A 13,824-nucleotide genomic window follows, 5' to 3' on the forward strand; every position below is an offset into this window, starting at 1 on the left:
ATTTAAAACTGTAGAAATTAAACAAAGTATATATATGGCCATAATAGAATGATGTTAGAAATCAGTAACAGAGGAAAATTTATAAAGTCACAAATATGTGGAAATTAGACTAACCCACTCTTAAATAACAAATAGGTACAAGAAGAAATCACAAGGGAAATTAGAAGATATTTTGAGATGACTTAAAATGAAAATAAAACATACACAAATATATGGAGTACAGCTAAGGCGGTGCTTAGAGAAAAAAATGTAGCTAGATACCTTTTTAAAAAGAAGATGGGGATCCTTGGGTGGCTCAGCGGTTTAGCGCCACCTTCAGCTCAGGGCGTGATCCTGGAGTCCCAGGATCGAGTCCCACCTCGGGCTCCCTGCATGGAGCGTGCCTCTCCTTCTGCCTGTGTCTCTGCCTCTCTCTGTGTGTGTGTAAATAAATAAAATGAATAAATAAATAAAATCTTAAAAAAAAAAAACAGAGAAGAAGAAGATCAGTGTTATTCCTAAGAGTAAGAGCAGGGTGGCAGAGTAAACAAATCGAAGAGTGACAAATTAAGAAATGAGTTAGGTCATAGATTGTGGGATGTTGTAAGCAGTTTAAAGTTTATTCTAACTGTGATAGAAGCCGTTGAAGAGTGTAAAGCAGGCTGGAGGTGGAGGACGATAAGGCAAATGATAGGTCATGTTTGGTGGGATATGACCAATTTACATGACTTAAAGTTACTCCAGTGACTTAGTAGATATAGGCTGAGAGTAGAAATAGAGACCAGTTGTGATGGTATTGTAGAAGCCAAAGTGAAAAATTAGAGTAATTATAGGTAAGTGGCAGAAAGACCAGTAGTCAGAACTGGCATACTTACTGATGTGTTAGATTAGGGATGTTAAGAAAGGGATAATGATTCCTAGGTTTGGGACCAGAGCGCACTGTCAAATTGAGTGAAAAAATTGAGGGGAGAGTTTTGGAAAGAACAGTAAGATGTCTAGAATTATTCCAGTAGAGGTATCAATTAGGAGGTTAATTTAGTAGTCCGAGTGACACATGATGATGGTTAAGTCCAGAATGTAGAGTGGTGTCAAAATTCTGGAAGTCACATAATCAGAGAAAGAGAAAAAATATTTTTAATGCTGACTAAGGGATCCCTGGGTGGAGCAGTGGTTTGGTGCCTGCCTTTGGCCCAGGGCGCGATTCTGGGGACCCGGGGTCGAATCCCACATCGGGCTCCCTGCATGGAGCCTGCTTCTCCCTCTGCCTATGTCTCTGCCTCTCTCTCTCTCTCTCTGTGGGTGGCTATCATAAAAAAATTTTAAAAAAATGCTGACTAAATTCTTGGATAAGGAAAAATCTATTTTTGTAACTTATATTCATGAAAGTGAAGTGGACTGGAAATTGTTTCCCTAGATGGTTAAATCCCTAGGAGAAAAGCACTGTGAGTTGTTTATTTCTGTGACTTTTGTGTTCAATATAGAACACATGAAATAGTAAGTTTTAAAAAGTCATTGTTGAATAACTTAAATGAACACAAGGCTATAAATTCATATTTATTATGATTGCCAAAAGGGGATTTCTTTGCATATTTTTTATATAATTTCATGTGCAATTCAATGTAGAAAAGTGTTTTATAATAACCTTTCAATGTTTTTCTGCATTGAAATTTAAGATAGGAAACTTACAGTCTGCAAGAAAACCAGAATATTTATATTCATCAGCCAGAAACATCATAGTTGACAGTCATATATTTTGCTTCCTCCCTTTTACTGTCTTCTAAGAGTGACTGACCCCCATAAACTCTAGAGTGCTAATAATCATGTGACTATTTCCCTTCCATGCTGTTTAGGAGATACAGTAGGAGATACAGTAGACAGAAAACTCACAGGATTCATAGTTACAATAGTTGAATAGTGTTTTCTGCTGTAATCCATGTCTAATGAATTTTAACAATAAGAATGTTAAAGTATAAAGGCAAATCTACTTGTAGGAGAGAAAAACTTTTAAAAAACTAAAATATGTATTAAGAACAAGGAAGTTCACTTGAGGTTGTAGCTTCTTCCTCTGGAAACACAACAATGTGCTTGAAAAATTCTTTTCAACGTGCTTTTCAGTACATTGTTTTGATTTGTAAATAAAAGCCAAGGAGGAAACCTCAAGTCAAATCTGATTTTCCCAGAATAATCAGATATCATTCATTGTCTGAAAAATAATACCCATGTAAAACATCTACAAAGCTGAGGCTAAAGTAACTATTATATTTGTTACTTTTTAAAGTGAATGCCTAGACAAATGTAGTAGGTTATCAAAATAGGACCTGTGAGTCTGTTAAAACCCCTGGGAAAGGAAAAACTTGGAACAAATTGGTATTTTTTTTAATCTCAGGATTTCTGTAATAGAGACAAACATTCTGATTTTTTTTTTAAGATGTATAACACCAAGCTGAATATGCACTCTGAGCTCATGCAGTCAAATTTTAACTGGATTCTTTGTGTCCCTCAGATGGGGTAACAGCTCACATTTACTATTTACTATGTTGTAAATAGCTAGGCAGCTCTGCATCTTGTTGCATTTCTTCTACAGATCCTTGATTGATGAATCTTATCATCCCCATTTCACAGATGTATAAATGCAGCCTGAGAGGTTAACTATCATGCACATGGTCACAGGGTGAGATGAGGCCAGAATTCCTATGCAAGTCTGTCTGCCTGATTGGAAAAAAAAAAAAAAATGCTCTTTTTGTTACTTGGCACTATCTTAAAATATTTTTAACCTTGATCGAAGGCTTATTATGTTATCTTAGCAACAATAAGAACTGAATTTTATTCTAGAATTCATTACTCTTCCCAGATCTTCAACATCCACCCCTTTACCACTCTAGGCAGATGAGCAAGGATCAATCTCACTCTAGGCTCAGACGGAGATCAAATCCTTCTCTCAACTTCCCTCTACATCATCTCAAATTACCTGACATCTCCCAGCAATCCCTCTTTCTTAGTTTTCTTATACCCAACTTATCTACCACTCACGTGTGAGGGCTGTCCCTGAAGTCAGAATGACATCTCTGTCCCTAAGACCAACATCCCATATCATTTGTCATGTTGCTTACATTTGAATTCTTCCAGAAGAAGATCCTGAGACAAATTTGGATTTAAGGACACAAAAAAGGTTCATTTTGTAGAAGATTGCAGGAAATGCTACTAGGAAAGTGATGAAAGAGAAGACAGGAAATAAAATGTTCTTATCATGCAAGGGTCTCCTGAGAATAAGTTCAAGTTAATGATGCCAGGAAAGTGCCACAGCCAGTTTAGAAGATGTACCTCAGTTATCTTGCTCAAGGTGCAAGGGAGCAGAGTACTTGCACACTAAGGTCACAGTCATTGGTTGAGGGCTACTGGGGTTGGCAGGAAATTCTCTGATAAGATTGGCCTGTCATGTGAGCAAGCAGGTTTAAGTTCTCAGGCAATGTCATGCAGGTTCTGGGAGCTGGAATTTGGGCAGCCATATGCTACTCTGGTTAACGTGAGGGGATACGGGTACACATTCACTTTATCATATTATTTAAAAATATTTATTGTGTTTGCAACCAATGATTTTCTTTACATAAAAACCTTTTGTGTCCCTTCCTACTTTTCTAGTCATTCCTTTATTTTTGTATCTATATTCTTTTTTTTTATTCCTACCACTTTATATAAACACTTAAATATTAACCACTTAAATATTTCCTAAGAATCTGTTCATGATTCCTCTCATTTCGACTCCTACCTGTGGCAATCTCATGGTTCTATTATATCCGTGCAGATGATTCCCACATTCATAACTCAAATCCAATCTTGTTTCCCCTGTCCAATGTTCAATATTACACTTTAAACCATCACCTAGAGCTCACCTCCTTCATTTAGCACCTGAGGATATCCAAAACTGACTTTGTAATATTCCTTAGAAATACTTCATATTTTAAAAACTACTCATATCTTCTTTCAAGTCAAATTGTTGAAAAATTCTTAATCATCTTTGACACATCTATTTTTCTTTCCCCAATATTCAGTTAGACTATTCTGCCAATTCTCTCTCTATAATATCTCTTCTCCAGTTCTTCCTCTTCAACTTCCAACAACTACTTCCATTCACAAGGATTTCATTATTCTTGACTTGGTCTACTTTAATAGCCTCCAAGTTCGTTCGTTCTTTCTTTCTTTCTTTCTTTCTTTCTTTCTTTCTTTCTTTCTTTCTTTCTTTTTTTTCTTTCTTCCTTTCTTTCTTTCTTTCTTTCTTTCTTTCTTTCTTTCTTTCTTTCTTCCTTTCTTTTCTTTCTTTCTTTCTTTCTTTCTTTCTTTCTTTCTTTCTTTCTTTCTTTTTTCTTTCTTTTGATTTTATTTATTTATTCATGAGAGACACAGAGGGAGAGAGAGACAGAAACACAGGCAGAGGGAAAAACAGGCTTCCCAGGAGCCCAATGTGGGACTCAATCCCAGATACCAGGATCACATCCTGAGCCGAAGGCAGAGGCTCAACCACTGAGCCCCCAGGCATCCCAGATTCTTCTTTAAAAAACAAAAACAAAACAAAACAAAACCTAAAAAACTTCCTTGTCAGCTATTGCTAAATTGTCTTTTTTTGAAGATTTATTTTATTTTAGAAAGAGAGAGCATGAGTGAGGGGAGGAACAGAGAGAGAGAACCTAAAAAAAAAAAAAAAAAAAAAAACCCACTGGGCATAGAGCCTAATCCAGGGCTTGATCCCATGACCCTAAGATCATGACTTGAGCTGAAATCAAGAGTCAGATGCATAATGGACTGAGCCACCCAGGCACCCTAGGTGCCCATGCTAGGGTTTTCTTACAGTACAGTTCTGATCATGTCATTTACCACTCAAAACTCCAAGAGACTATCTATTCTTGTAGACTCTTGCTCTAATGGAAATAGCATAAGCTTTAAGTCAAACAAAACTAGTCTAAATTCCTATCCCACTACTTACCAACTTTGTGTCTTTGATCAAACTACCATATATTGTAGGCTTTAAGTTCCTCATGTATAATCCAAGCATAATAATACTGTTAATGATGATGGCATATTAAATATGGTCATTTATGACCCAGCCTGTAAACCACCCAGCACTATGTCAGGCACGCTACAGGCACTTGGTAAACTTTAATTAGTTTACTGACAATCTAACAATTCAGTTACATTTTTTTCTCTTGTTTTTCAAGATTCATTAACCTGGCATCAAAAGCCCTTTAGGATTTATAGGATAGAATATAAAAATTGCTGTACAAGTTAAAAACAAATGGATTCAAAAATATATAGATGTTTATTTTTCTAATTATGGGAAGGGCTTAGTAGACATATAAACAAATGGAGGAACAAGACCACCTAATGAATGGTTTGGAGTACATATAATTTTTTAAAAAGCTCTTTATCAAAAATGTCAAGAATGATGTGAAAGATTTTAAAAATAGAGCAGTAATATATGCACTACATATAGGACTAATATATGTACTATATATAGGAAGCAAAAGCTAATGACCTTCCTGAATAAAAGGCTAGTGCAAATTAATAAGACTATACAAACACCACAATAGCAAAATTTACAAAAAACCATGAATTGGTAATTCACAATACTTATTACATATAAATATATATTATTATATATGGGCTCATGACCTGAGCCCAAGGTAGATGCTGTAACCAACTGAGCCACCCAGGCACCCCAATAATGACATATTTAAATATATGTATTTTACATATATCGGGTGGCTCAGTTGGCTAAGCATCTTCCTTAGGCTCAGGTCATGATCTCAGGGTCCTGGGATCTAGCCCTCTGTTGGGCTCGGACTTCCTGCTCAGTGGAGAGTCTGCTTCTCCTTCTCCCTCTGCCACTCCCCCTGCTCTCTCTCTCGCTCTCTCTTTCTCTCTCTCTCTCTCTCACCCCCCTAAATAAATAAATAAATAAATAAATAAATAAATAAAATATTAAAAAATAAATCCATCATTCCTATTGGGGGCATTTTTGTCCTCCAAGGGACATTCAGCAATGTCAGGAGATTTTTTTGATTGTCACTATTAAGGGGTTATGCTACTAGCATCTAGTGGATAGAGACCAAGGATGCAGGTAAACATCTTGCAGTGTATAGGCAAGCCTCCTTCACCAGAGGGAATTGTTTAATTCAAATGGCAATAGTGCTGCTTTTGAGAACCCTGAGTTAAATGATAATTTAAGTGATTTTATTTTCACAGGAAAGAAACACATTTTTATTTCTTAATTCTTAGTAAATTTTTCTGAGGGAGAAAGACTCTATAGATATGAATATTGTCAGGCTTTGAAAAAGATTATTCTCTGAATAGCTAACCAGCCATTAAGAAATTTCCCACTGGAAGTTCTGACCTCTGCTATGAGTTCCAGGTTGCAAACGTTACTCTCCTCACAAATACATTTGCATTCAGTTAGAGAAATATTTCATTTGCCTCATCATCTTGCCTATGACATTATTTTATATTTATATTTCTAGAGTGATATGTAGACTTTAAAAGGAAATTGGTTTTACATCTAAGGGATCAACAGAGCAACGATTTTGTACTGAAAACGATTTGAACGCCGGAATTCTTGTCAAATATTCTTGTAAAAATTATTCTACCTGAAAATTACCTCAGTTATTTGACTGTGAGGAAAGATATAATGTAAGATGAATAAAAATACACACATACACACCTTTGTGCAATCTACACGAAGAATCAGAGTCACAGTATTAATTTAACATATCATAAACACCATTCCCCCAGATTTGGGGAAGAACTCATAAAAATGTGGAGAAATATATGTATGCATTGTTTTTTTAAAAAAGTAACCTGAGAATATAATAAAACCTTATTTTAAACCAATGGTCTTTTTACCAAACTTGCAGTGTAAAAAAATCTCCTGTTGTCTTGATTCTAAGGAATGAACACTGATTCATAGGAACAGTGCCTGTGGGCAGCAAGAAAACAGTGGGAGCAAAATCAGAAGGGAGCAAAATCAGAAGTGCAATAGTGATGCCCTTGCTTCTTTTCTCTGGTAATAGTTAACAGTTTAACAGCACTAGCTAACCCCCTTCTTTAACAGCATTAACTAACCATATGGCAAAGTGATAATCAAATGGAAAGATACCAGCAACAATAAATTCCAAGAAATTCGCAATACAATATGAACTACCTGGGGACAGGTGGATGGCTCATTTGGTTAGGATCCGACCCTTGATCTCAGCTCCGGTCTTGATCTCAGGATCCTGAGTTCAAGCCCTGCTTTGGGCTCCATCCTGGGTGTGGAGCCTACATTAAAAAAAAAAAAAAACAAAAAAAAAACACACACACAATAAAACAACATAAAAGTGAACTACCTGAGTTCTCTCAGGAAGAAAAGGGAAGATTTGATGATGGATCAGTTGGAGTCCCAATGGAGATGGTGTCAATTATTTGCTTCAAGTCCAGCAGAGAAGCAAAGCAACCTGAAAGATACTTGGGAAAACAGAATGTTAGAGGAAAAAGAGAAGTTTGACTACTTCAAGCCTCCTATCAAATGCCCTAGGCAGTGGTGAAGTGTAAAATTCTACTTCATCCAAAAAACATAGTTAGAAAAGGATGATAAATAGCAAAATTATATACATAGGGACAGTTTCTTATGAATGTATATGAAGTTAAGAAAGTATGTGGTGGGAGATATCAAAAAATCTTTTTGGAAGCTAAGAAAAGTAAATGCTAGTACCTGGATAGAAAGCAAATCAAATAATCACTGACTCTCTTTAAATGAAATTTCAAAAGCATCTTTTCTGAAATATAAGCTGTTAAACTGATGATTATTTTACTGACAAGCATCCAGTTTAGTTTTATGTGGACACCATGGAGTCATAGTCAAGAGAAATTTACTAAGTCTATTTCTTTTTTTTTAAAGATTTCATTTACTTATTTGAGAGAGAGAGAGAGCTAGAGAGAGAACATGAACATGGGGAAGGCCTCAAACTATACTGGCAGCTACTTTATTCCTCAATACCAGGCATCCATAGGATGGCCAGTGTCTTTTACAAATATCCTTGATTAAAGCATAATAAGTATAAATTTTATTATATCTTTATCCTTGATGTCTTTTTAATATTTTATATGATGATTTAAAAAGAAGATAAAGGTATAGTATGTTCACTAGGGATAGTCCTTAAGGAGAAAATGAAAGCAGGAAAAAGGAACATTAGGGCCCAGAGGTAAGGGAGGATTGGAATGTTTGACTGGGTTAAGAAGTTAAGGTGGAGGAGGTGAGAGAGTAAGTGACATGGGCAAGCATAGTTGTTTTGTTTGAAGAAACAGCAGGTACACAGGCTCTGCTGTGAGAGAATATCTGAAATATTTGAGGAAGAGCAAAGGGAGTCAGTGTGGGAAGAGGAGAGGGAACCAGGTAGAGAGTGATAGAAGTTGTTAAAGAAATCAAGTAGGGCCTATAAACCTCATAGGAATGTAGACTTTTATTTTTTAAAGATTTATTTATTTATTTATTTAAAGATTGATTGATTGATTTATTTATTTATTTATTTATTTATTTATTTATTTGAGAGAGGGGTTGAGGAGGCGTAGAGGGAGAGGGAGAGAAAGTCTTAAGCAGACCCCATGCTGAGCACAGAGCCCAAGAGGGGCTCTATCTCATGAACCCAGGTCATAACTTGTGTGAAAACCAAGAGTCAGACACTTAACCAACTACACCATCTGGGCACCCCTAGGCTTTTATTCTTTTTTTTTAGGATTATATTTATTTATTCATGAGAGATACAGAGAGATGCAGAGACATAGGCAGAGGGAGAAGCAGTCTCCCTGCAAGGAGCCTGATGCAGGACTTGATTCCCAGACCGAGGATCACACTCTGAGCCCAAGGCAGATGCTCAACCACTGAGCCAGGCATCCTCATAGACTTTTATTCTTAACGGGTGGAAAATCCGAAGAATTTCAAAAGATGATCTATGTTTCAACAGAGGATCTAACTATGTTTTAAAAGGATAACTCTAATTTCTGTGTAGAAACAGACTAGAGTAGTAAAAAGTAGTAAAAAGTAGTAAAAAGTAAAAAGTAAAAAGTAAAAAAAAAAAAAGTACTAAAAAGTAGTAAAAAACTTTTACTACTGGAAAGTTGCAAAATCCAGATGGATCAGAGTGGAAGTGGGAAGGCCATAAAAAGCAGTGAATTTATGGCTATGTTTTGAGGCAAATAAGATCTTCTTTGGGATACGTGATATAATCAGATAAAGAATGATGGAGTTTCCATATACTGAAATGGACAACTATAGGTAGAACATCTTGACATTGGGAATTTGGGGAGTTGAAGTTGAGGGGCAATGTTGTTTGTGAGGCAGTAGAAGTGGGAACAGTGTTCAGAGGGGAAAAGACCAGGAACTCAATTTTGAACTCAGTTTTGAACTTGATTAATTTGAGATGCTTTTTAGACATCCAAGGGCAGATATAAAGTAAACAGTTGGATGCTTATGTTTGCAATTCAGGGAAGAGGTGTAGGAGTGGGAAAATAAAAGTTGGGAATAATCTGTATGTAGATATTAGTACACTATGAGACTAGATGAGATAACAAAGGGAGTAAATATAAGTAAAAGAAGATAAATATAAGGAGAAGTTCAAAGATTGAGCCCTGGGATATCCTACTGCCCCAGGAGGAGGAGGCATGGAGGGATCAGAACAATGGATTAAGATATAGCTACCAGAAACCTAAGTGTAAACACAAGTAAAAGTAGTGTTCTGAAGAAAAAGTGAAAAAATATAGTATTTTAAGTATTAAAAACTGAGGATAAGTCAAAAAATAAGGTGACCAAGAATTCATCTCTAGGTTAATACAAAAGTCAATGGTGATACTGGTAGTTGCGGTTCTGATGGAGTACTGGGGTTAAAGACCTGAAATGGGTTGAAGAAGAAATGGAAGACGACAAGTTGGCACTGATTAGTTATAGATAAATGTTTTATAGGAATTTTACTATAGGAAAACAGGGCAGCATGTGCCAAAAAAAATGGTGTTGGGAAAATTGGACAGCCACAGGCAGAACACTGAAACTGAACCGTTTTCTTACACCATACACAAAAATAAACTCAAAATGGATGAAAGACCTAAATGTGAGACAGGGTCCCATCAAAATCAAATAGAGGAGCACATAGGAAGCAACCTCTTTGACCTCAGCTGTAGCAACTTCTTGCTAGACATGTCTCCAAAGGGAAGGGAAACAAAAGCAAAAAATGAACTACTGGGACTTCATCAAGATAAAAGGCTTTTGCACAGCAAAGGAAATAGTCAACACATCTCAGAAACAACCTATGGGAGGGGAGAATATATTTGCAAATGTCTTATCAAATAAAGGGTTAGCATCCAAAACTATATAGAACGTATCAAACTCAACACCCAAAAAACAAATCATCCAGTTAAGAAATGGGGAGAAGACATGAATGGAGGTTTCTCTAAAGAAGACATGCAAATGCGCCAACAGACACATGAAAAAATGCTCAACATAACTCAGCATCAGAGAAATACAAATCAAGACCACAAGGAGATACTAGCTCACACCAGTCAGAATGACTCAAATTAACAACTCAGGAAACAGCGGATACTGGCGAGGATTCAGAGAAAGGGGAACCCTCATACACGGTTGGTGGGAATGCAAGATGGTACAGACTCTGGAAAACTGTATGGAAGTTCCTCAAAAACTTAAAAATAGAGCTACCCTACAACCTAACAATTGTACTACTACGTATTTACCCAAAGGATACAAACATGGTGATTTGAAGGGGCACAAGCACCCCAATTTTTATAGCAGCAATGTCCACAACAGCCGAACTATGGAAATAGCCTAGACGTCCATTGACTGATGAATGGATAAAAAAGATGGGGTGTATATACATATGTATATATAATGGAATATTACTCAGCCATCAAAAATAATGAAATCTCACCATTTGCAATGACATAGATGGAACTGGAGGGTATTATGCTGAGTGAAATAAGTCAATCAGAGAAAGACAAATGAGTGAAATAAGTCAATCAGAGAAAGACAAATATCACATGATTCCATTCATATGTGGGATCTAAGAAGCAAAATAGATGAACATAGGGGAAGGGAGGGAAAAATAAAATAAGACAAAATCAGAGAGAGAGAGAGAGAGAGAGAGAGAGAAACCATAAGAGACTCTTAACTATAGGATGCAAACTGCATACTGCTGGAGGGGAGGTGTGCAGAAGGAAGGGGTAACTGGGTGATGGGCATTAAAAAGGGCACCTGATGTAATGAGCACTGGGTGTTGTATCTAACTGATGAATCACTAACCTCTACCTCTGAAACTAATAATACACTATATGTTAATGAACTGATTTTAAATTTTAAAAAAGGGAGAAAAGAATGGGAGTAATGTGAGTTTTTTTTTTCTTTTTTGAAAGGAGATATAATAACATATTTGTAAGTTGATGGAAAGCATCAGGTAGAGAAGGAAAAACTGATATGGAAGGGACTGGTTTTAGTGAATACACCATGACATTTAAGCCTAGTAAAAAGGAGATGAGGATGTGAGAATGTATGGGACTCCTTCTGCACCTAACAGCACATAATATCAATTAAGGGCAAGACTAGGGGAGCCGGATCACTGGGTTTGGAATTCCAGTTCTGCCACTGGCTAGCAATGTGACTTAGGCAAGGTATTCTCTTCTCTGGGTCTCATTTTCCTCCCCTCCCAAATGATGATAATAATTTAACCTTCTTCAGAAAACTAGTAGGAGAAGCAAAAGTTATGTTTGTAAAAGGCTTAGAAGGCCAAGTGTTTCTCATGATTGTTAAATACATGCATATGTACATATATATTACATGTGTAAATAAATATAACATAAATAAATTCCTACTGAGATTCCACTCATCTGAACTCCTTTTGTTCCTTTGGTCAAAATAATACTCCTGACCATCTGCTAACTGTCCCTACATAACACTTGTGTTAATAAGAATGTCAACTAGGCTCATGAACTACAAAGCATCTGTTAGAATGCAGGCCTGGTACTGGCCTACTACTACTGCATGTTCAATTTTATTATAACTCTAACTCCTCAGCTATAAAAAGAGAGTAAAAGTAAACTGATATCCTGGGAGTTTTGAGTAATAAATGAATAAGGCCTAGAAAGCATTTTTCTCAGTACGTGTAACCTGTATACACTCAGTTAAGGATGGCTTTTATTTTATTTTATTTTTTTTTTTTAAGGATGGCTTTTAATATTGTTATGTTACCTTTAGTTTCTGGCACCATGGCTGACATGGATATACTGCGAGAAAGAGAGTGGAATCCATTGAAATTAAGCCTCTTTATTTTGCTGGCCTCTCCCATTCTTCTTATCTATAGTTCATGCTGAAAGATAAAACTTCAAAAACATGGTATTCACTGCAGAATGAAAGGATTTAGGTCATAATAACAGCAACAGATTTTTTAAGTCCAAAAATGATCGTTATCAATGACGGATCCTGTAGCGTTTCTGGCAAGTAGGTGGGCAGGCAGGCAGCCAAAAACATTTATTGACAACAAAACTGTATTAAACACTTGGCAATTTTTACATGTTGTGTGGTATAGTGTATACTGATTGAAGCCAAACACCTATAAAGGACTCCAAATGTGAGAAAAAAATAAGATTCAATAATCAAATGTATGTACATGGAGAGAGGGGGAAACATATTAGGGAAATATGTGCAATGGATGGAAGGTTTATCTTGAATGTCCCTATGTTGAAATCCTAAGCCCCATTGTGATGGTCTTAGAAGGTGGGAGATGATTAGGTTATTAGAGTGAGCCTTCCTGATTGATATTGGTACCCTTATGAAAGAGACCCCAGAAAGCTCCCCTCCCCCTTCTGCCATATTAGCCACGAGGAGAAGAAGACTATTTATGACCAAGAAGCAAGCTTCCCCCTACCCTGACTCCGTTGCCTCCTCAATCTTGGATCTTTAAGCTTCCAGCGCTGTGAGAAATCAATGCTTGTTTAGCACATCCAGTCTATGATACTTTGTTATATGGACTAAGACAATAGAATACCTACAGGGATTACCAAGTCACAGAAAAATAAATGGTCAACAAAGGGCCCTCAACTATGTCTATACAAATAAATACTGCTGGACTATGAGTCATCATAGCCAAAAAAAGGACCAATTGGGCAAGGTCTTTAAGATATACTAGTTGTGCAGCCTGAATGCTTCTATGTTGGGATTAATTTAATTTGACTGATTCTAGGTTACTAGTTTGGGGGAGAAATCCTGGGTTTGCAAGGTTATAGATAATTAGGAAGTAAAAATGAACTCTCTTAGGTAAAAAGGAAACAGAATTAGAATTTATACTTAGACGCCATCTGAAAAACATTTGCAAGGACTTTTCAGGCCTGATTTTTTTTTTTTTTTTTTTTTAAGGCATGACACTAACTTGAGAAAAACTAGAAAGAGAATTCAGAATGAGAAATTTAGGCAGTATCTTTTGTTCACTGAATAGAGATAGTAAGTCAAAAGCAATCCTGCAATTATGTACTATAATAAACACCATGTGGAAGCATCTCCATAATAGAGATGTTACAGTTTAACATAATTAAAAACCACTTGCTCTAAGTAGTAAACAAAAGTTTTAAAAACATAGAAACATGAGGTGGGATTGTTATAAACTGCAGTTGAATTTGATCTGATAGAGGGTAATGAATATCCACATCAGACAAACCTGGTTTTTAGCTGAGCAATATCAGCTATAATGTACATCCAGAAAAACATACTTTGTGCATCAGTAAAATAATTTGAACAATATTTGTCTCTGAGTGTTGTTGCAAAGGTTA

General features: G+C 36.3%; 1 long non-coding RNA gene across 1 annotated transcript; it reads right to left on the bottom strand.

Moving 5' to 3' along the window:
* Window positions 1-1,623: 1,623 nt before the first annotated feature.
* LOC119879426 lies at window positions 1,624-12,613 on the bottom strand. The gene is made up of 3 exons (XR_005387509.1): window positions 12,251-12,613; window positions 7,353-7,470; window positions 1,624-2,688 (listed from the first exon to the last, which is right to left on the bottom strand). It is a non-coding gene; the product is annotated as an uncharacterized LOC119879426 (long non-coding RNA).
* Between the last annotated feature and the right edge of the window lie 1,211 nt (window positions 12,614-13,824).

Source organism: Canis lupus, unplaced genomic scaffold (genome assembly GCF_011100685.1).
Source record: "Canis lupus familiaris isolate Mischka breed German Shepherd unplaced genomic scaffold, alternate assembly UU_Cfam_GSD_1.0 chrUn_S795H958, whole genome shotgun sequence".
Classification (NCBI taxonomy): domain Eukaryota; kingdom Metazoa; phylum Chordata; class Mammalia; order Carnivora; family Canidae; genus Canis; species Canis lupus.